The 22258-nt window shown below is 46.1% G+C and overlaps 1 long non-coding RNA gene and 1 pseudogene across 2 annotated transcripts in view; one reads left to right on the top strand and one right to left on the bottom strand.

Annotated features, from left to right (window-relative positions):
• The window catches only part of LOC120814248 (dual specificity calcium/calmodulin-dependent 3',5'-cyclic nucleotide phosphodiesterase 1A-like), a 609273-nt pseudogene that overhangs the window by 127992 nt on the left and 459023 nt on the right, over nucleotides 1–22258 (top strand). Inside the window, exon 4 of the transcript XR_013454338.1 lies at nucleotides 24–206. The product of XR_013454338.1 is annotated as a dual specificity calcium/calmodulin-dependent 3',5'-cyclic nucleotide phosphodiesterase 1A-like (transcript). The remainder of the gene's footprint in view (nucleotides 1–23; nucleotides 207–22258) is intronic.
• Nucleotides 6572–8183, bottom strand: LOC120810229 (uncharacterized). The gene is made up of 2 exons (XR_005710212.2): nucleotides 6795–8183; nucleotides 6572–6644 (listed from the first exon to the last, which is right to left on the bottom strand). It is a non-coding gene; the product is annotated as an uncharacterized LOC120810229 (long non-coding RNA).

The raw sequence follows: 22258 nt of genomic DNA, 5'->3' as shown, positions 1-22258 counted from the left end.
GTCTGATGCGTGTCTCCTTGCAGGCGGCTGGTGGATCCAGAGGACCAGCTGGGTGACATCCGGTCGGACTCGGTGCCGTCAGAGGTTCGGGACTGGCTGGCTTCCACTTTCACCCGGCAGACGGCTGTGATGCTGCGCCGTAACGAGGACAAGCCACGCTTCCGCAGCATCGTTCATGCAGTGCAGGCCGGCATCTTTGTGGAGAGGTTTGGCTTGTTTGGTGTATTTGATGCAACAGTCATGTGGAATATTAGGCCCTTCATAGTTGTTTAGTCATGATGTGTGATGTTTGTTTCAAGGTTTTCCCATTTAACATGAATGATATAACACAGATAACATAAAGGGTTCATTGGTAATAATAATAAAACTCTGCATTATCCTCGTAGCTGAATAGGGTACAAACATGGTGGACTCCACTGGGTGATTGTTTGCTGTTGATGGTCAAAGCCAGCAGGGATACGCGTTACTTGTACGTGGTGCAACTAAGCCAATCAAATGCCCTCTTAGCTCAAACTAACCCGCTGACTGAAAGCATGCCAGCTGATCCAGCTTAATGTCATTAACTGGAACCAGACGTCAGTCATCAGGATAATTGTGTGTCCGCGTCCTACTTCAAAAGGGGGAAGAGTCGATCAAATCAACTCAAAGGAAGAGGCTCTTTTTTCTCCGCTGACGAGCAGGAGGGATCATGAACGCACCATATAGAACCAGGAGTTTGAATATGTGTGTGTGAATCAGCATGTATGTGTGTTTACCCTCTATTCTTATCATGAGTCCACCTTAATCATATTCTATAAAGATGATAACGGGATGAATGATGACTGACAGGTAGATAATAATGATGCAATAGCAAAGTTAGTGTTGTCTCTGACTGTAAATGGATGAAAGGCTGCATGACAAACTGGAGCTTTAAGTGACTTTGGTGACTTTTATTGATGTAGGTTGTTACAGAAAAGAAAGAACAACAGAATAAAGAGTTCAGTCAATCAGTAAAGTAAAGACAAAACATAGATTTAAATCATGGTTAAAACCTAAATGAGACTCCTTCTCAGGTAACCAAGGCCGCAATAAACAGAGGCCCACGGGGCCTTTTTCAAGCCCCTCCCCCAAACACAAGCACCACCCAACTTAATTCGTGTTGAAATAATGCATCAACAATCCCTCATGGCGGCTGTCTAGGGACTATAGCAGCACCACATGTACAATGCAGACACTGTGTTGTTAAAAGGTACAAGCCCCGCCTCCACGTGCCCGTGGGTCACTACGGGGGTCAGAAAGCTGCATGGGGGCAAGGCCGGGGCTGGATGGGACTCGCCGTGAGTTGCTGAAGGGGATATCACACTTTCACCTTTCTGGGGAAAGACTATGCTGGGGAGGCAGTGACTCATATCACAGCATATGGAACCTTGGACTCAAGCAGAGTAGTGCTCATTCCGTCCCGGTCTTGGACCAGTGGACCAGCTCTTTACCCTCCCGAGACTACTGGGGGGGTCCTGGCAGTTTGCCCAACCAGTCTACATGTGCTTTGTGGACGGAGAAGTCTTTTGACTCTCCAGTTGGTGACTTTCATGGACAGGATATCTAGGCCCACCCGGGGATGGAGGACCTCGGGTCGGGGGTCTCCATCTCCTCTCTGCTGGTGCTGATGTGATGTTGTCCTGTTGGCCTCCTCGCACAGTGACCTCCAGCACTCAGTGAGGCACTTTGCACCAGATCCTCTTGCTGAAGAGCTCTATTTGCTTTAATTTGAGTTGAGGTGCTACTGGAAAACAACCGAGGTGGTTCAGGCACACTGACAACTGGCAAAGAGACTCTGTGCTGGTTCACTTCCAGCAGGAGAACCGCACAACGTTAAGCAGGACGGTTTTTTAATCTTCATCTCCCGATTGACACGTTCCTCCTCGTCTGTCTGCCTCTCTCCTTCAGCACTGGCTCAGTGAGTTGGAGATCTTTGCCATCATTTTTGCAGCTGCCATTCATGACTACGAGCACACAGGGACCACCAATAACTTCCATATTCAGACAAGGTAATTCCCACGTAGCATCGTTTGTAGCATTTCAATCCCTGCAGTCTCTGAGGACAGTGGACAACGCTGGAGCATGAAGAGATATCTAACAGGTGACCTAATAAAAAGCCTACTATGAATGATAGCAGCTTTACCTCATACATTGTTGGCATCATCACGATGACGGTGAGGGAGATCATTCCTGAAGTAGCCGTGTCGCATTTGCAGGTCAGACACCGCCATGTTGTACAATGACCGAGCTGTTCTGGAGAACTACCACGTCAGTGCTGCATGTCGCCTTCTACAGCACAGTGATGACATGAACATTCTGTCTAATCTCTCCAAAGACGAGTGGAGGTAAGAGAAGAGCGCTGCAGCTGAAGAGACGTCCTTTTTTACCGCTGTTTCCATTCAATGACTTCAAATAATAATTCACTGTACAATACAACCCCCAGATTACAGTGCAAGTCATTGCTTCTAAAATACTGCCTCCTACTGGTGCTTAGAGGGAGCTACAGCTGATGATAACAGGGAGTAACACATCACCTTATTTTACAGTCAAGCAGAATCACATGACTCATTTTAGGGACAAGTTGAGTAGTTTGGGGCAGAGTTGCATCGATCTGGCACTGCATTGCTGCAGAAATATAGAAGTGACAGCAACAGGATGAAAGCATCTCAGTCTCCTCTGATTAAACTTTCCCCAAGCTTCATCTAAGATTCCTTCTGTAGGGAGCATGAATGTTTTACTGCCTGCCCTCTTTCAGAGAGCTTCGGGCTCTGGTGGTGGAGATGGTGTTGGCCACAGACATGTCCTGCCACTTCCAGCAGATCAACGGGATGAAAAGCCACCTGCAGCAACATGAGGCGTGAGTGTTTCACGTCTGGGTCCGTCCCGCCTCACGCTGCCAGTCACTCCAGTCCTTCACAAGGCTGAAACTATCAAACCATGATTGTTTCTGCTCTACAACCCTTCACGCGCCGCGTCCACTAACTGGACTGGACTTGCAGGCCCGACAAAGCAAAGGCCTCGTCCCTGCTACTGCACACTGCTGACATCAGCCACCCTGCCAAACGCTGGGACCTCCATCATCGCTGGACCACATCCCTTCTGGAGGAGTTCTTTAGACAGGTGACCGCTTTGAATCAATGAGCGGCCTTTTCATTTATGCAGTACTCCACATGGCTCTGCACTAGTGACCAATAAGAAGAAGACAAAGTTTGGACCTAGTTTGTTTTCAGAGGTAAAATAAGCAGACGAGTACTCTGGGTGTAACATCAGATAAACCAGCGCTGCCGCTCGCAGCTCACCACCTGCTAACAATAGTTGATTGTATACATTCATTAGAATAAGGTTTAGTCTTTGTACATGTGAATTAGTAATGAGGTAGTAGAAGACGCTCAGCACCTTCTGGTGGACTTGTCCTCCAGTAGCAGGCACTCAGTGGTTGTTCATGTGAGACAATGACTAAGGAGGAAGGCGTGTAGGGAGGGGAGGAGATGAACTGTGGCTGAAAACATGTCGACAGTCCGAATCCACTCAGCGAGGAAACATTACAACAACAGGATGATTGTACATGTAGTCTGAAGTGCTGAAGCAGCCATGTGATTGTCTGATTGTTTCCACCTGTGTCCAATCACCTGCACCTCCCTAGTGTATTTAAGCCATGTGTGTCACTTGTCGCGTCATTGTTGAATGTCCGGAAGTCCATGTCTGAGTTTCCCTGGTTCCTGTCGCCGTTTTTGGCCCTTTTTTGCTTTTGGATTTTTTTGACCAATAATGTCTCTTTGTTTTTTGAAACTCTGCGTTTGAGTCCTGCCTTTCCCGCCATCCTGACAGAATGACGCGACCTTTCAAGGACTCAGCAGAGTTTGTTCCCCTGAACCAGTTGTGGGGAACTCGTGGGAGAACGCCAGCTGGCTTCCTGGCAGACGCAGTCGGCTCTCCTAGCGTCCCGGGAAGGTGTTCGGGTCGCCGTTCTCGCCGCCCGTCATGACAAGCTTAGCCTAACCAGAAATGACTTTGACATTAATGGCCAACAGTACCTACAGATTAGTGGAGCAGCCATGGCAAGACATTTGCCCCAGCCTATGCAGATATTTACATGGCCACTTGGGAAGAATCCATTCTCCCTTTGTGCGCCAAACGTCCCAGTCATTACTACAGCTATTTGGATGAAGTCTGGGTCTGGCCTCACTCAGGAAAGGAGTTTGACTTCTTCCTCCAGACCTTCAATTCACACCACCCGGTCATTAAACTTACAGCCGTCACCAACTAATGGGAGCTTTTTGGACTTTTTCACTTCAAGGGCCCCAACTTCTCATTGTCTCCCTTTAAATGAAAGTGGTTTTTGTTTTTTAAACCAACAGATTCACACTTATTGCTATATCGCACCGGTAACCATCACCCTCACAACTTCATTCTGAAGTCCCAATTATTGAGGTTTGAACGGATCTGCTCACGGGCGCAGGACTGAGGCTTGGCCACACAGATATTATTCAAGGCCTGAGGAGAGAGGGGCTACCCCCGATCCCTTCTTAGAAAAGTTAGAAAGGAGGTTTATGGGATATCTCCGCCGTTGAACCCCCGCTCTCCCAGGGGAGCAGGACAACACTTTGATCCGCTTCATTAAAACTTACAGCCGCTTTTCAGCATGGGCGACCAGGAACACCAGAAGGAGCTTTGACCGGCTCTTGGGTCCCACATCACTGTTTCCGTTGTTGGACATTGTCTCGGCCCACGGAAGAAACCCAAACTGTATGCAGGATGCATTGGTACACCTCTACCAGAACCGCAAGTCACCACCAGGAACCCATTAATCATAATCCCAAAGGACATCATGTTGCGACACAAAAACTGGTTTTAACAGATCGGTTGTACCGGTGTGGTGACAGATGGCTGTCACCACACCGGTAGAAGTCCTCAACTCCTGGTGTCACACTTCACGAGGCATGGGGTGCACAAACTATTCCTCCAGGGCCCGGCAAACCGACCCAACTAGTCCACATCTGAAAGAAGGATGGAACGTCAGCGGATAGCTTACCTGCTTTCGGTCCACCCACATGGCCTCAATCTGGGGGTCTTCTAAAGACGCTCGGGAACACGTCGAGCCTCTGGGGGCGCGAGTTATCACCCAAAACATAATTACCATGGGAATTGTTAAATTACTATTGATTAGATTGAACAGGATTTGTTCAGTAGCGGCGGATGTCGAGTTGGCCACAAGGATCCTCTTCCGGGTAAATGTCGTGTCCTCAATGAGTCTACAGCATTAAGTATGCAGAACTGGATCGAAACAGACAAAATGTACAGAATAGAAAAATGAAACGTAATGACAAGAATACAAACAAAAATGCATCAAAATTAGGAGAGCTACCAGAATGCATGTGCCCTGCCTTTGCAGTAGAATATAACTTCCATTTCTCCGTCCCAGCAGGGCCTCAGCCTGACCGCCCTCTGATGCATTACACCAAGAGACCCAGCTACTCCCGGATGGTCAGGTCAAAGGTCAATGAGATGCGGCCCATTGATGCCAGGGGGAAAGCTAGGAGACTGCAGCGCATCTCTCTGCGTCGCCGGAAATGAGCCCATGGTATAAAGTCCTCAATCCAACGGGTCTCCTTCATTTCAAACACGTATCCTTAACTGTTTCTGCATCACCCACTTTGTTCTGCTGACGTCCCTCTCCTTTTTTCCCTTCTGGGGACCTGCTACTCTTAAATGACTTCTCACATCATTTCCTTATGTGTTTTTGGTTTTATTATTTAAATGTACATTGATGAAATTAATGTATAATACTGTACATATTATTCTGTATATAGTAGGCTTTCCTATTGTTTTTCCTATTCAGTAATATTCTCATTTTGTGTCACTGCTGAATCTTCTCTCCTGATATTGTCTGAAATCATCTTGTCTAAATAACTCATTACTATGTTAACATTGAGTATTTTGTGGTTATATGATAATCAAATGTTTACATCTGATCTCCATCAGTTTACTGTAAAGATCCTGTAGTTTTACACAATGTGTCAGAAAACAGCTGGCTCTGCTAATTGTATTTAAAAACTGTGATGTGATTTATTATGTAGAGAGAGAATGTAGAATAGGAGATGATAACAAGAACTGGGCCAGTGGGCCTCCAGCAAAGTGCCTGTGACAGAGCCAGTGATGAGGTGGCGTGACAGGAAATCAGCTACGCTCATCAACGGCCTCACATGTGGATATCAGGACAGCATGAAGCCTGTAGAGCTAAACACACATATCTACCCACTACAGCTGTGGTCACACGTTTACATACACTTGTAAAGAACATAATGTCATGGCTCTCCTTGAGTTTCCCCTTATTCCTACAAGTCTGATTTTCCTCTGATAGAAGAATCTGTTCCAATCACTCTGTCACAACAACATTCATGAGGTTTGTTTCTTTTAGGACTTAATTATGGGTTAACAGAGAACATGACAGAATCCGCTGGGTCATAAATATACATACAGCAGTGATAATATTTGGTCACATGTCCTTTGGCCATTGTAGCATCCCTTCAACTTGGAATAAACAGGCTTGGGAGTGTTTCCAGACGGGTGTACTTTAATTCAGATGAGTGTGCATAGCACCAACACCAACATCAACACCGTGAAAACTAAAAAGGGAAATAACAAAGGCAATTTAGCCAGATACAAAATAATCCTTTGACAAATGCACTTTAGCATACATGAATAACAGCATAGCAGGCAACAGTCATTATATAAAATGAATTTTCATGAAATACAATTACAAATGAACCACATACCTCGCTCCGCATATCAAAGGGTGCTATAAAGTGGTAATCCAGGGAAGTCCGCCGCCATTAGCTTAATGTATTAAGTTGCTAGCTAGCTTCTCGTGTCTTCTATTAAACAGATGTGAGCACGAGCGCGGGCGATTAATCACGTGAGCGGATAACATGATGTCAAAATAAAAGTCACATAAAATCTAAGTAGGAAACAGGATCATCAAAATAAAAGAACACTGCTAGTGGTCATTTACACTCCCACCACTCATGTTATGAAGAGTGAAGACAAGGGTCAACCTGGCTGAACGGATCATACTTGAGTCCTGTCTGTATCAGTATTTCTAGATGTGTGTAGGTGAGTATTACTTAATTTCTAGGAGAGAATAGACTGTCATGAGGAAATAAAAGGTGCAGACAACAAGACTGATTACTCACTCTCGAGGAGGAGAACTAGTTTCTGAATGGGTCTTTCTATGATCAAAGGTTTGGTAGGGCGATCTTGTTTTGCTGATGTTCTTTCCCCTACTAACACCTTGACGCGACGCACTAGACCATCGCTCCCCTTTGTGGTTTCAACCACTCGTCCCAGGTGCCACTGATTTCTAGGGGTGTCTTCCCTTATAATGACTAAGTCGTCTACCTTAAGGCTGCGTCGAGTCGTATGCCACTTTTGGCGTGTGGAGATGTTCATGAGATATTCTCTCTTCCACCGGCTCCAGAACTGTTCAACAAGGTACTGGACTCTTCGCCACCTTTTAGTTGCATACACATCCTCCTTCTCAAATTTGCCAGGCGGTGGAAGTGCAATCTTGGACTTCATCAGTATGAGATGGTTTGGAGTTAATGGTTCGAGTGAGGTAGGATCATTTACTCCGTTTACAGTTAACGGGCGGCTGTTCACAATGGCCATCGCCTCATAAAAACAGAGTTCGAAGGGAAGAGTCGTCGAGTCTGCCTAAGTATTGACAGAGTGTGGCATTTAAGACATTACGGACAGTCCGAATCTGGCGCTCCCACACGCCGCCAGCGTGACTTGCTGAGGGAGCATTGAAGATGAACTCACACTGCTTTTCTGCGAGGAAGCTATCGATTGTTTTGGTGTCACATTGTTTCAGTGACTCTTGGAACTCATTTCTAGCTCCCACAAAATTGGTTCCTTGATCGCAATGGATTTGACGAACAGCTCCTCTCAGACTAATGAAGCATCTTAGGGCGTTGATAAATGCATCTGTGGATAGGTCCTCAAGCATCTCAATGTGAACAGATCGAGATGCAAGGCAAGTGAAGATTAAGCCATAGCGCTTTTGCTCTTTGCGGGCTTTCTTAGTGATGAATGGGCCGAAGCAATCGATGCCACAGTATGTGAAGGGAGCAGAGACTTCCACACGTTCCTTAGGAAGCTCTGCCATGCGTCTGAGTCTTCTGCACTTCACACATCTGTGTATCAGCTTAGCAACTGAATTACTTCCACCAATGACCCAAAACCCATTGGCTCGAAGTTCTGTTAGAGTTTGATTACGTCCTTGGTGACAGATCCTCTCGTGGCAGTGGGTCAAAATCAACTTGGTAATATGTTCTCCTTTGGGTAGAATCAAAGGGTGTTTGACTTCTAGGCTTAAGGATGACTGATCCAGTCTTCCACCAAGACGAAGTGCTCCTCCTTCTAAGATGGGATTCAAGCGAAACAGAGGGCTGGAGTTTTGAAGACTTTTTCCCTTTTGAAGTGTCTCCATCTCTTGGGAGAATGCTTCTTCTTGTACAAGCTTCACTACCGATTTGGCAGCTCTTTCGCGTTCTTCTACACTCACAGGTTTGCCAGGATGAATTTGCCTTGAGTTCAGCCTTTTGATTCTTGCAATGACTTTCAGGAGTTTTGACCAGGAGGAGAATCGATTTAGACGGGTAAGAAAGTCTGACTCGGAAGGTTCAACCTTAGTTGTGAACGCCTGCATTGACCTGACCTCAGGATCACCGACAAGCAATTCAGGAGTGAGGCGAGACTCTGGATGTATTTCTTGTTCCCACAGGAACTTGGGTCCTGATAGCCAGTTTGTTGAGGAGATGTCCACTGCGTTTAGACCTCTCGACGCATGGTCAGCAGGGTTTTCTGTTGTGTCTATGTAGTGCCATTGGCTGGGGCTGGTGTGCTCTCTGATCATTTGCACACGATTGGCAACGAAGACATGGAACCTTCTTGCTTCATTACTGATATAAGCCAGGACAACTTGGGAGTCAGTCCAGAAGAATTCTGCATGGATCGGCATTTCAAGCTCGTTTCTCAGCATGACACTTGATCTTGCAGCGACCACTGCTGCTGAAAGTTCCAATCTTGGAATGCTTGTGAGTTTTGTAGGCGCGACTCTAGCCTTTGCCATCACGAGGCTGCAGTGAACTTCACCATCTTCATTTTTGCTTCTCAGATAGGAACACGAGCCATATCCTATATTGCTGGCATTGGAAAAGTGGTGCAGTTCCCTTGTGACAGTTTTGCAGAAGCCTTGTGGTTGGTAGCATCTCGGTATTGAGACTTCCTTCAGCCTTTGTAGGTCGCTCTTCCAACTCTCCCACCGTGGACTTAAGTCTTCGGGAAGTGGGTCATCCCAGTCAATGCCTCGACGACACAGTTCCTGGAGGATGCACTTTCCAGTTAAGATAAACGGAGCCACGAATCCGACTGGATCGTACAAAGAAGCAATGACGGATAGGATTCCACGACGTGTGGATGGCCTGGGTTGTGGGTTTACATTAAAGCTGAAGGTGTCGTGTTCAAGGGACCACTGGACACCAAGAGCACGTTCTGCTGGAGCTGCATTTAGGTCCAGATTTAGGGGTTCAGATGTGACTGCTCTCTCAGTTGGGTCCACAGAGTCCAGAACTGATCTTTCGTTTGAGTTGAACTTGTGTAGACGCAAACCTCCTTTCTTGCACAACTCTTGTGCTTCAGCAATTAACTCCTTTGCTTCTTCTACGGAGGGGACGCTGATAAGCCCATCATCGACGTAGAAGTTCTTTTCAACAAAGGCTGATGCTGATGGATAATCTTCCTTGTGTTGACGTGCCAAGTACTTCAGGCCAAAGTTGGCACATCCGGGTGACGAAGCGGCACCAAATAGGTGGACAGCCATTTGATACTCTTGAGGTTCTGCTTTGAGGTTTCCATCCTCCCACCAGAGAAACCGTAAGTAGTTCCGTAATTCAGGAGAAACGTAAAACTGATGGAACATTTTCTCGATGTCGCATATGATGGCTACAGCCTCTTTCCTGAAACGACAGAGCACTCCAAGGAGAGAGTTGATCAGGTCAGGACCTGTCAGCAATGTATCATTTAGTGAGACACCACGGAACTTCGCTGAACAGTCAAAGACGACCCTTAGCTTCTCTGGCTTCTTGGGGTGGAACACCCCATGGTGTGGTATGTACCACGTAGTCTGCTGTTCTGTCGCAGGAGAGACTGGCTCTGCGTCGCCTTTCTTTATCATATCCTTCATGAAGGCTTTGTACTGTTCTTCATACCGCTCATTATTTTTCAATCTTTTCTTTAGGTGCTGCAGTCGAACTGTTGCCAGCTTCTTGTTGTCTGGTAGCAGAGGTGGCTCTGTGCTCTTGAAAGGAAGGGGCATTTCATAGTGTCCGTCTTTCCTTTGAGTTATGTTGTCACTCAGGAGCTGAATGAAGCGAACGTCGTCTTGTGACACATACTTGTCTTTATCTGCATACTTCCTTTCATTGAAGTCTGATTCCAAGACCTTCAGCACGTCATTGGTTGATAGCGCTGGTATTTCCTTCACTGTCACTTGATGGACGAACCTCTGGTTTCCCTGGCGATCCAGATGTGGATTGGATGAGCCTACGATGCTCCAGCCGAGTTCCGTTCTCTGGGCGAACGGATCATTTTCGCCTCCTATGACGACTTCCTGGGGGGCTAGCGCCAACGGGCAATCATTTCCAATTAACAGTCCCACCTTACAGTCCTTCAGCAGTGGAAGTTTGTTTGCTAGATGCTTTAGATGAGGCCAGAGCAGCGCTGTTTCGGAAGTCGGAATGTAGGACTTGTCGACCGGGATGAAACCACGAGTATAGGCTTGGCGCAGCTGAATCTGTTTTCCAGACTGTAGTCTTCGAACTTGTAGACCGCAGACACTTTTGCTTGCTATGGGTGTGTCAACAGCTGTCATGGTGCTCAGTTTAAGCTGTACTGGTTTCGTCTCCACGTTCAGCTCTTCGAGTAGGTCTTCCAAGACGAATGTCGAATCACTCTGCGTGTCTAGAAGAGCATACGTTATAACTTCTTTCTGTGGTTCATTTGCAGATGACATGAAAACAGGGACGATGCTTGATGTGGCAAAGACGCGCTGCGTCACTGCATGGGACGTCACTTTGATTTCTTCCTGACTAACGTCTTTATCTGTGGAAATGGACTGTTTCTCTTTTGCTTCCACAGATCGGTTCTCTCTCTCTTCATGTAGACAGGTGGGGTGACGTCTACTGCATATGACACAAGTGTGTCGCGTTTTGCAATCCTTACTGTTATGTCCCTTTCTCAAACATCCGTAGCACAAATTGTTTTCCCGTATGAAGGCTTTCTTATCTTCCAGAGATTTTGCTGCAAATGTAGGGCACTTTACGACGCCGTGCATCTCATCTTTGCAGATAGGACAAGGTGGCTTCGACTTGGTGCTGAACACTTTCTCAACATTTTCTGTGGGATTGTTCCTTTTAGTGTTTGTGTGAAGTGCTCTAGCTCTCTTGGGCTGCCTGTCATCTGTGGCCTTGATCAGAAGTGGAGAGGCGACAGGGTTACATGCTATTCGAGTCTCCTTCTGGATGAACCTTGTGAAACAGGAAAAGCTTGGGTAATCCCCGGATTCGTCCAACCTTTCCGTGACGACTCTGCTCCATCTTCGTGTGATCCAGTCAGGTAATTTCTTCAGCAGCTTGTGGTTCTCTTCACAGTCGTCCAAGATGGCCAATCCCTTCACATGAGGCATCGCTTCAACGCATCCTTGCAGGAAGTCAGCAAACTCTCGAAGTGCAGCAGGATCACTGGTACCAACCTTGGGCCACTTCATGAGCTTGTCTCTAAAAGCCTTTTGCACAATGAAGTGGTTTCCGTACCTTTCTTCCAGGACCTTTAAGGCCCCATGATATGCTTCTTCTGAGTTTCTATAGAAGAATCCCTCTACAGCTTTACGTGCTTCTCCACTCAGATAGTTTTTTAAGTAAAACATTTTTTCATGAGCGGGGAGAGGCTGGTGGTCTATGAGGGCCATGAAGGACATCTTCCAGTCTACATACTTTAGGGCTTCGCCAGAGAACTTTGGTGGCTCAGGAGCAGGCAGGCGATTCATACTGAGTGAGTTAATGAGAGCTTGAGTAAGGCTATCTTTCTCATGAGATGCTAGCTCTTTGGCGTGCGCTTGTGGAGGCTGGTATGCGTTGGCCATTGGATTAAGCTGGCTTTTGGATTCAACTGTGAGATCAGTCTCTTTTAGACAGTCTCTGAAGTCATGTTCAAAGCTCTCGTATGCGTTTACTCTCGCCTCTGCTATTCTTACTTCTGACTCTGCTTGAATTTGCTGTAGTCTTTTCTTTTCCTGACGCATATTTGCCTCTATCCTTTTAAGAGCTACTTGCCTTTCTTCTTCTAACCTTTTGAGAACTAGCTGCTTCTCTTCTTCTAACTTGCTAAGAACTTCTTCTTGAGCTTGTATTTGATATACTGCTTTAGCCTTTTCTTGTTGCGCTGCGAGTTCTGCTCCTGCATCTAGATGTTTGCTTGAGCCCTGGGAGTGGATGGAATTTTCTGCCAGAGAGAGTACAGTATCTGTCTTTGTGTGTCCGAAGATAGATTCATACTCATCCTTCTTAAGTGCCATCCTCACTCGTAGTTTCTCAAGTTCTGGATTGAAAACCTCATCTACAGTTTCAAGCCGCTTCTCTATTATTTTGCTGATCTCTGCAGTGAGTGCTATACAAGCATCCATTTTCGGTACAATGTCTGGTGTGGCATCATGGTTGCGTTGAATGGGCTCATAACGTTCACTTACTGCACTGTGTCGACTTTGGATTTCTTCTCTGATGTTAATTAGTTCATCTTGAGAACAGAATGATTTTAGTGCGGTCCTAATCTCTCCTGCAACTTCTTTCCAGTGGCCATAAGCTTTCATGAATTCTTTCTTGTGTTTAATGGCTTCCTGTTTGTGCATCTCTAATCCCCTTTCTGTAAATGTTCTTTCACGTGAACTAGACCTGACTGGCTTTGGGTTATCCGTTTTCATCATCATGAATTTTCATGAAATACAATTACAAATGAACCACCTCGCTCCGCATATCAAAGGGTGCTATAAAGTGGTAATCCAGGGAAGTCCGCCGCCATTAGCTTAATGTATTAAGTTGCTAGCTAGCTTCTCGTGTCTTCTATTAAACAGATGTGAGCACGAGCGCGGGCGATTAATCACGTGAGCGGATAACATGATGTCAAAATAAAAGTCACATAAAATCTAAGTAGGAAACAGGATCATCAAAATAAAAGAACACTGCTAGTGGTCATTTACAGCCATTTTCACTTCTATTAGGCGCTTTTGGTGGCCGTCCACAAGCTTCTCGTTGAATCTTTGACCGCTCCTCTGGACAACAGAATTGGTGCTGTTCAGTTAAATGTGATGGCTCTCTGACATGGACTTGTTTCTTCAGCATTGTTCACATCCACCAGCACCAGATCCACTGGCAGCATAATACTACCACCACCGTGCTTGGCGGTAGACATGGGGGGTTTTCCAGAAAGGAGGTTCAACAAACTCTGAGTCTATCCCTGAACTCCGAGTTGACTTACTCTGAGTATCCGCTTCCAGAACAGCTGATCTGCGTTAGTTCATTCATTTTTTGGTTTCGTCTGATCACAGAACTTTCCTCCAGAAGGTCTCATCTTGGTCCACGTGATCAGCAGCAAACTTCAGTCGAGCCTTAAGGTGGCGCTTTTGGAGCAAGAGCTTCCTTCCTGCACGGCAGCCTCTCAGTCCATGGAGATGCCAAACACGACTGTGGACATGGACACTGTGTTCCAGCAGCTTCTACTTCTTGGCAGATCTGCATTTTGGTGGTTCTCTGTTGACTCTTCCCCCTCCTGACCAATGTTCTCTCAGCAGCAGGTGATAGCTGGTGTTTTCTTCCTGATGGTGACAAAACAGCGTCGTGCTCTTTATACTTACAAACTACTGTTTGCACTGTTGCTCTTGGGACCTGCAGCTGCTTTGAAATGGCTCCAAGTCACTTTCCAGACTTGTTCAAGTCGATGATTCGCTTTGTCAGATCCATGCTGAGCTCCTTTGACTTTCCCATTGTAGCGTTTGTGGGCGTTTGTATCCAATGAGCTCTATTTAAATGCCTCAGAGTCACCAGCTGTAGTCACTCATAAGCACTCACAAGAGGTTAAGAGGCCATGAAGCTCATTGCATTGACACAACGTTCTAAGGCACCAAAATTGCTAAATCATGTTGCTGTATGTAGATTTTACACCCAGCAGATTTGATCACTTTTATTTATATATATATATATATATATTTCTGTCCAACACACACTTTCAATACTCCACTTTGTGAGGAGATAAACTCCACCCTGTTATCAAATGTGTGCTTGTGCTTTGTGTGTTTTGTTGGTGACTTGGAGTAAATGTTGTAAATGACATTATAGTGAATAAAAACACAAGTAACGCATATTCAATATTTCCTTGAGAGGTTTGCTGAACCATTAAAAAGCTTCTTGTTCAAAACAAACCTGATTATGTGAAATTAGATTTGATTTCACTCAACAGATTTAGAAAGATTTGAAGTTAAAATGGGCTCAAAAAGAATTACACATTCATATTTTCCTTCTTCACCTTGTTTTTATTATTGCTGATGAAGCGCACACACACATAAGGACACATTTGTCTCATATGGGGGGACAGATGAAAGAGCGTCTTATAAAATGTCTTCTTGAACACATAAAGATTAAGATTAAAGCCTAATTAGGAGCCAATATCTAAATGATCATCTATTGATTGAAGGAGCACAGCAGCATTAAGCTGAGCTCTTTCACACTTCCATCTGAGTCCCAGAGAGCTGTGGACCCCCCAGAGTCCAGACCAGCTCAGGTACCCCTCACCTGCTCCACCTGCATCTACACCCACATGAACCACCATCAGCTGTACAGACTGAACTATGTGGTGAGCAGAGAGGAAGGTTCTCCACCAGGAGGAGACTCTCCCTCCTGCAGAGGACACAGAGACACTGAGGAACCAGGACTGAACCAGAACCTGAACCCAGGATAAAGAGGTTCAGTGAATGTGGTGCTGAAGGTGTGGAGGTGGATCAGTGTGTCAGAGGAGACTCTGTAGAAGGACAGAGAGCCAGCAGGACAGTCCACATACACTGCTACTCTACCAGAGGAGGAGGAGGAGGAGGAGGTGATGAGTGTTCCTGTCTTATTGTGACAGACAGAGTAACCGTCATCAGAGCACATCAGACTCCAGGACTGATCATTGTCTCCAAACACACAGTCTCTACTGACTCCTTTCCTCCTGATTCCTCTGTAACTCACTGATACATAAACGTCTCCTCTCCACTCGACCTCCCAGTAACAGCGACCAGTCAGACCAGTTCTACACAGCAGCTGAGACCAGGAGTCAAATCTGTCTGGATGATCAGGATATGACTGATCCTCCTTCACATAAGTCACCTTCCTGTTGTTGTCAGACAGTTTGAGGTGTTTGTTTACTGTGTTTGTGTCGATTGTGAGTTCACAGGAATCTGATGAGAGAACAAGACACAATACAGCTGCAGTTATTAATCATGTGTTCATCTACTGACACGTTGATGATGACGTCACAGAGGTGAATGAGTGATGTCACAGTGTGAAGATGGTTGAATCTTCATGAATCAAAGCACACTTACACTTCCTCAGACCTGGTCTCAACCATCGGACTCCATCAGGCTCCACCCTGAAAGGAGGAGGGGGGTCAGAGCAGCATGGAGACATGGACATTACATCACTCTCACACACAGCTTTGTCCTTCATGTCCACATGGAGCACCTCTTCTTCTTCTACCACTACTTACAGACGACCACAGACTGTCAGTCAGGCGTCACACAGCGACGAGGTGCTGGAATATATTCATGAAGAAGATGAATGGATAACAAATAAGATAAATGGACCTGTCACTGTACTTTCACCAGATGTGAATTCAAACGGGAGAAATGACGTCATGCTACAGATCAAGCTTCATGGGACGTGTGCAAAGGAACATTCACATTAAACTGTTTCATAAAGATAAAGCAGATACAGACCATTCAGTATTCACACAATGTGCATGTTTCCATGTTGTCCCCATTTGTGGACAATGTCTCTCCCTGTGGTTCGCTGGAGTCCCAAAACTTTACAAATGGCTTTGTCACCTTTTCCACACTGATGGATCTCAATGACTTTGTTCCTCATTTGTTCCTGAATGTCTTTGGATCGCAGCCTGATGTCTCGCTTGTGAGGATCTTGTGGTCTACTTCACTTTGTCAGGCAGCTCCTATTTAAGTGATTTCTAGATTGAGAACGGCTGTGGCTGGAGAAATGGAACTGGGCTTTCCAAAGATGTGATGAACCTCACTTCATTTATGTTTTCAGCACTTTTTCACACAGGGCCATTTAGGTTTGGATTCTTTTCTCCCCTTAATGATAAAAACTGCATTTTGTGTTTACTTGTGTTATCTGTGTCTAATATTTACATTAGTTTGATCTGAAACATTTAAGTATGACATGCAGGCATGAAAACGGGTCACGGGTGAAAAAGGTGAGAAGGATGTTTCCCCTCTAGGGGTTTTCAGCTGGTTTTGTCCCAGGGACCAACATTCTGAATAGAACGTCACTGCGGCCTGTAACCTGGACCTCAAGTTCATAAGAAGAGATTGCGTCAGAAGAGACAGCTGCTCTCTGACCCCCCGCCGCCTCTGTTCCCAACGACAAGTTCGGACCCCACGGCCGAAATCGCCTTCATCCACTGAGTTTCCCTACGCGGAGCTCAACTGTCCTCAGTCAGCTGGAAGCTGATGACCAACGCCCATCAAACAGTAACACTGGTTTTCTGGGCAGACTAATTTAGCGTGTTGATATGAACTTGATGTTTATTTGATTTGTTCAGTCATAACGTGGTACGATAGAGTCCGGATCAACGAGTCCGCTACCTTTGATTTATGTTTGAATGTGTACCTGCAAATGTCGTAATGTCCCCTGTTGATCTGATGCTGTGATACGTTTGCTGTAAGAGAGTGAAAGCGCCGACTGTGTTACGCTGTTGAATGATGTCTCATGGTCAGAATAGTTCCTTATTTTCTTTTCTTTTCCCGGGTCTCCGCCGTGAGATCCGTTTGCCTGTGGTTTCATTTCGTATCGCCAGCCACATCGTTGGTTCTGTAACTGCACACACATGGATCCGACCATCCTGATTCACGTTGCTGATCTACGTTCCGCTGGTCGCGGGACAGAATCTCCTCGCGCCGCGTCTAAGTATCCCCCCCCTCCTTCGTCCAAGCCGTAGTCCCTAGCAACAGATGGCGTTGCCATAGCAGGGCAATTGTCGTCTTCCTCGTTTCTTTAATACAGGGGTGTCCAAAGTACGGCCCGCGGGCCAACTGCGGCCCGGGATCCATTTTTTATTGGCCCGCGACAAATTATAAAAATAGAATGGAATGTGGCCCACACATGAAACTTGCCCTTGACTGTATTGTAGTTCTTGGTTTGACCAGTAGGTGGAGCTACTCACTAGCTGCAGTCCTAATGCAGCTTTTCCACACAAAAATGTTTAAATAAAAAATTCTGCGGCGACAAAATGGCAGAAGCAAAGAAACGCAAGATAGCAAGTGAATGCAGAACATTTCAAACACGGTGGGAAAATGAATATTTCTTCAAAGAAGTCAAGGAGAAGTGTGTCTGTTTGATTTGCAATGAAACGGTTGCAGTGATGAAAGAGTCCAATGTACGACGACACTACGAAACCAAGCATCCGACCTTCACGTCCTACACTGCTGCTGAGCGAGAGGACAAAGTCCAGCACATGGCAGCTAACCTGCAGGCTCAACAACAGTACTTTTACCCTGCTAACAACACACAAGAAAACGCTACAATAGCTAGCTATGAGGTAGCTCAACTCATAGCGCGCCGCGGGAAAGCTTTCTCAGACGGTGATTGGTTAAACAGTGCCTCATTAAAGTCGCTGGAATAATGTGCCCAGAAAAGATGCAGGAATTCAACATGGGTCCCCATCCTGACGAAGAAGCAATCTGAGGATGAGCTGCCAACCCTTTTTGTAAAAAAAAGGAAAACCCATTAATGGAGACATGTGATTTATGCAGTTTTTTTTCTTTAAGTTTATTAAATTATGAAGCATAATTTACCTACATTTGATTGATTGATTTGTATTACTGTTAATACACTAGAGGTGATATACCTTAACTTTAGTGAGCGGCTCAACCTTTCACATATTTTTCTGTCTGTGGCCCTCAGTGAAAAAAGTTTGGCCCCCCCCTGCTTTAATACGTGGAACACTTCCTGCATTTCGCTCTCGCTCGCCCCTCGCGTCCAGTAGTCGTATTACACTGTTTAACGTTCCCGTCTTCCTCGGTGGTTTGATTTAACGGTCTCACTTCCGCCCCGCTGCTCTCGCTCGCCCTCTAGTGTGATAACCGGCACTCCGCTTGTTGTTGCGCGCAACCGCACCGCCGTTCCTTCCCGGCACCCCCCTCGTCTCCCCCCTCTCTCTCTCACCCCCCTCTGTGCTCACACACACACACACACACACACACACACACACACTGGTTTTGATTGCTTGTTTAGTGAGCAGGTTTAAAATAAGTGTTATGGGGATTGTTGGTTGCAGTTATAGGTGATCTTGATCGGTGTTCCTGTGAGTTAATAAACCCTGGTATACTTTAAAGAACCGTTTTCCTGTGTTTACTTGTGCATTTATATGGTGGTGACCGTTGACATACATCGCCAGTGCTTGAACTTCCAACATCTTCGCTCTCAAGGAGTGAATATCAATTATGAGACTTGATTTATAGTATTGGTTATTGGTCCCTGTTAGCTCAGGGTGGTGCCCCGTTATTTATTCATTCTGAGAAGTATCTTAGTGATTATTAATAATTCTATTAATGTCCATAAGTTAGTTCCTCATTTGCTAGTAACCTAACACGACCCCCTAGCCGCTCCCAACACTTCTCATCCAACCACAATCACATTCACTCCATCCGGACGGCAACATTTATCTGGATGTTTTTTTTTGGTATGTTCTGTTCATTTCTACAGAGCAGAGGACCAGCATCTAAACATCCAAGTGTTGGTTGAGTTGTTAAGAGCCCACAAACCTGCAGCGTGACCACGTTGACTCAAATTAACCCACCATGATGGCGCCAACGTGTCAGGAGACACTGTCCTCTCTTATAACGTGGAGACAAGACAAAGCTCCAGAGAAACAAGCCTTTAATCACCTTCCTCCCTGTTCATGCTCATCCTGGCTACTGTTCCTCACTACTTCTGTCTGTGTTGATGGTCTCATGTGGGACACAAACAGTTTTATGAGTCTCTGGTAGTTTGAGGTCAGCTTGGTGTGTCAGGGTCTTATTAACCAGGCTGACAGTGGGACAGAGAAAAGGTTTCTACCTCCTCTACCAGACTGATGGTTTGTGACTGCAGCCTCTTCATACCTGAGAGTCTCCAGTCTCCAGTGAGGATCCTCCAGTCCAGCAGACAGCAGCTTCACTCCTGAGTCTCCTGGATGATTGTAGCTCAGGTCCAGCTCTCTCAGATGGGAGGGGTTGGAGCTCAGAGCTGAGGCCAGAGAAGCACAGCCTTCCTCTGTGATCAGACAGCCTGACAGCCTGCAGACACACAGAATAAGACACATGTCCCATGATCTGAGGGAGCTGTGAGGGCTGGAAGGTCACTGCAGTACTGAGATACTATCAGGTACAGAGGGGTCACATTAACATGGTTACTGACTGGTTTCCAGTCACAACTAAACACCCACTAATGTACATCAACAATCTGATAACATTACTACTAACTCTATAATGTCAAATATTTACATTGGAAAATTGTAAAAAGAAATAAACACATTTCCCTGAAAATATTTGGAAAATACATATTTGATTTAAATCATGGAAGCAGAAAGAATCTTATGAAAGTGATTAATGTACCATGGATGTAAATAAAGACAACAAGTGGACTTTAATTGAATCCTGACCTGAGAGTCTCCAGTTCACAGTGTGGACTCTTCAGTCCAGCAGAAAGCAGCTTCACTCCTGAATCCTGCAGGTGGTTGTCACTCAGATCAAGCTCTCTCAGACTAGAGGACTGGGAGCTGAGAACTGAGGACAGGGCGTCACAGCTTCTCTCTGAGAGGTTACAGACACTCAGTCTGAAGAGAAGGATGAAGAAGAAGCAGTAAGTATAAAATATGGCAGCATATTTAAGTTCTGATGTATGAATTAACTCTCTCTGTACTTACAGAACTTTATTGAAGGCTTTGACCACTGGCAGCAGCCTCAGAAGAGCCTCCTCTGAAGTAGAGTATTTCTTCAGGTCAAACAGCTCCAGATCTTCTTCTGATGACAGTAAGATGAAGACCAAAGCTGACCACTGAGAAGGAGACAGTTCTTCTGTGGAGAGACGTCCTGATCTAAGGGACTGTTGGATCTCCTTCACTAGAGAACCATCATTCAGTTCATTCAGACAGTGGAACAGATTGATGCTTTTCTCTGAAGATACATCCTCATTGATCTTCACCTTGATGTACTGGACTGTCTCCTGATTGGTCTGTGAGCGACTTCCTGTCTGTGTCAGCAGACCTCGTAGGAGAGTCTGATTGGTCTCCAGGGAAAGACCCAGGAGGAAGCGGAGGAACAAGTCCAGGTGTCCAATAGGACTCTGTAAGGCCTCGTCCACAGCACTCTGGTAGAGACGCTTTGGGTCAGGATTGGGTTTAAAGCGTTTAGACACCAGGGAGGTTGTTTGTTGTTCTGACAGCAGATTGACACCAGAGCTGAAGAAGGTCAGATGGACATGAAGAGCAGCCAGAAACTCCTGAACACTCAGATGGATGAAGCTGAACACCTTGTCCTGGTACAGTCCTCTCTCCTCTCTAAAGATCTGAGTGAACACTCCTGAGTACACTGAGGCTGCTCTGATATCGATGTCACACTCTGTCAGGTCGGATTCATAGAAGATCAGGTTGCCTTTCTGCAGCTGATCAAAGGCCAGTTTTCCCAGAGACTCGATCATCTTCCTGCTCTCTGGACTCCAGTGTGGATCCGTCTCGGCTCCTCCATCGTACTTGACCTTCTTCACTTTGGACTGAACCACCAGAAAGTGGATGTACATCTCAGTCAGGGTCTTGGGCAGCTCTCCCCCCTCTCTGGTCTTCAAGACCTCCTCCAGAACTGTAGCAGTGATCCAGCAGAAGACTGGGATGTGGCACATGATGTGGAGGCTTCGCGTGGTCTTGATGTGAGAGAGGATCCTGCTGGCCTGCTTCTTATCTGTGAACCTCTTCCTGAAGTACTCCTCCTTCTGGCGGTCAATGAACCCTCTGACCTCTGTCACCATGCCAACACACTCAGGAGGGATCTGATTGGCTGCTGCAGGTCGTGTGGTGATCCAGAGGCGAGCAGAGGGAAGCAGCTTCCCCCTGATGAGGTTTGTGAGGAGCACATCCACTGAGGCCGACTCTGTGACGTCACTCAGGATCTCATTGTTGTGGAAGTCCAGAGGAAGTCGACACTCATCCAGACCGTCAAAGATGAACACAACCTGGAACTCTTCAAACCTGCAGATTCCTGCTTCTCTGGTTTCACTGAAGAAGTGATGAACAAGTTCCACCAAGCTGAACTTCTTCTCTCTCAGCACATTCAGCTCTCTGAAGGTGAATGGAAATGTGAACTGTATGTCCTGGTGGTGTTTGTCTTCAGCCCAGTCCAGAGTGAACTTCTGTGTTAAGACTGTTTTCCCAATGCCAGCCACTCCCTTAGTCATCACGGTTCTGATTGGTTCCTCTCCTCCAGCTGAGGCTTTGAGGAGGTCTTCTTGTCTGATGGTTGTTTCTGGTCTGGCTGGTTTCCTGGATGCTGTTTCAATCTGTCTGACCTCATGTTCTTCATTGACCTCTGCAGTCCCTCCCTCTGTGATGTAGAGCTCTGTGTAGATCTCATTCAGAAGGGTTGGGTTTCCTGCTTTAGCGATCCCCTCAAACACACACTGGAACTTCTTCTTCAGGTTGGATTTGAGTTCACGCTGACAATCTGTAGGAAGAAGTCCTGAATGAAGACAACAAAGAAGATCAATGAGTCACAGAATAGATTTCATCATGTCCTTTCCTCAGAGAATGACTATGAATATATTCTGTCCATCTCTTGAGACATCAGTGAAGGTGTCATTTATCAGCATGGTAAGTCTGTAGGGAAATC

Source organism: Gasterosteus aculeatus, chromosome 21, assembly GCF_964276395.1.
Source record: "Gasterosteus aculeatus chromosome 21, fGasAcu3.hap1.1, whole genome shotgun sequence".
In the NCBI taxonomy this organism is placed as follows: Eukaryota; Metazoa; Chordata; class Actinopteri; order Perciformes; family Gasterosteidae; genus Gasterosteus; species Gasterosteus aculeatus.
The sequence above is the reverse complement of the archived record's forward strand: the minus strand, read 5'-3'. Positions and strand labels throughout refer to the sequence as shown.